General features: G+C 50.7%; 1 protein-coding gene across 3 annotated transcripts in view; it reads right to left on the reverse strand.

Moving 5' to 3' along the window:
- Positions 1-1,751, reverse strand: part of RELB (RELB proto-oncogene, NF-kB subunit) — a 41,442-nt gene that overhangs the window by 12,035 nt on the left and 27,656 nt on the right. The gene's annotated exons all lie outside the window — the stretch shown is intronic.

Below are 1,751 nucleotides of genomic sequence, written 5' to 3' on the forward strand. Positions count from 1 at the left end.
TGGGGGGGGGGGACGGAGTTTCGCTCTTGTTACCCAGGCTGGAGTGCAATGGCGCGATCTCGGCTTACTGCAACCTCCACCTCCTGGGTTCAGGCAATTCTCCTGCCTCAGCCTCCTGAGTAGCTGGGATTACAGGCACGCGCCACCATGCCCAGCTAATTTTTTGTATTTTTAGTAGAGACGGGGTTTCGCCGTGTTGACCAGGATGGTCTCGATCTCTTGACCTCGTGATCCACCCGCCTCGGCCTCCCAAAGTGCTGGGATTACAGGCTTGAGCCACCGCGCCCGGCCTGAGAAACCCTGTCTCTACTAAAAATACAAAATTGGCTGGGCATGGTAGTGCATGCCTATAATCCCAGCTATTCTGGAGGCTGAGGCAGGAGAATCACTTGAACCCAGGTGGAGAAGGTTGCGGTGAGCTGAGATTGCACCATTGCACTCCAGCTTGGGCAACAAGAGTGAAACTCCGTCTCAAAAAAAAAAAAAAAAAAAATTAGCTGGGCGTGGTGGCATGTGCCTGTAATCCCAGCTACTGAGGAGGCTGAGGCAGGAGAATTGCTTAACCTGGGAGGCAGAGGTTGCAGTGAGCCAAGATCACACCACTGTACTCCATCCTGGGTGACAGAGCAAGACTCCGTCTCGAAAAAAAAAAAAAAAAAAACAACAACCCAAGAGTTCACTCACCACCAAACCCTACCTGGGCACCAAATGGGTGCCATCCCAGGGGCCTTGGAGAGGTGGGGAATCGAGAAGGCAGGGCATCTGATCTTCCTGGAACCATGGTCCAGGTGGAGAAAGAAGTCACTCAGACAGGACAATTGCCAGCCCTCACACTGACGTCCTGTGAGTGTTTGTCCAAAAGGAAAATCCTCTGCCAGGCATGGTGGCTCACACCTGTAATCACAGCACTGTGGGAGGCAGAGGCAGGTGGATCACTTGAGGCTAGGAGTTGGAGACCAGCCTAACGAACATAGTGAAACCCTGTCTCTACTAAAAATACAAAAATTGGGCCGGGTGTAGTGGCTCATGCCTGTAATCCCAGCACTTTGGGACGCTGAGGAGGGTGGATCACGAGGTCAAGAGTTCAAGACCAGCCTAGCCAAGATGGTGAAACCCCATCTCTACTAAAAATACAAAAATTAGCTGGGCATGGTGGCAGGCGCCTGTAATCCCAGCTACTTGGGAGGCTGAGACAGGAGAATTTCTTGAACTCGGGAGGTTGAGGTTGCAGTGAGCTGAGATTGTGCCACTGCATTCTAGCCTGGGCAACAGAGTAAGACTCCGTCTCAAAAAGAAAAAAAAAATTACAAAAATTAGCCAGTCATGGTCCCAGCTACTCGGAAGGCTGAGGCAGGAAAATGGCTTAAACCCGGGAGGTGGAGGTTGCAGTGAGTTGAGATCACACTACTGCACTCCATTGTGGGCAACAGAGGAAGACTGTCTCATAAACAAAAAAACGAAACAAAAGAAGATCCTTTGCTAGCTGAGGTAGCTCACACCTTTAATCGCAGCACTTTGAGGGACCTAGGCAGGAAGATCACGTGAGGCCAGAAGTTCAAGACCAGCCTGGACAACACAGCAAGACCCTGTCTCAAAGTAGAAAAAAAAGTTAGCCAGGCCTGGTGGCTCACACCTGTAATGCTAGCACTTAAGAGACCAAGGAGGGAGGATCGTTTGAGCCCAGGAGTTCCAGACCAGCTTGGGCAACATGGTGAGACCCTAGCTCTACCAAAAAAAATATATAAATATAT

The sequence above is a fragment of the Sapajus apella genome, unplaced genomic scaffold, assembly GCF_009761245.1.
Source record: "Sapajus apella isolate SASKATOON/1434 unplaced genomic scaffold, GSC_monkey_1.0 scaffold130, whole genome shotgun sequence".
NCBI lineage: Eukaryota > Metazoa > Chordata > Mammalia > Primates > Cebidae > Sapajus > Sapajus apella.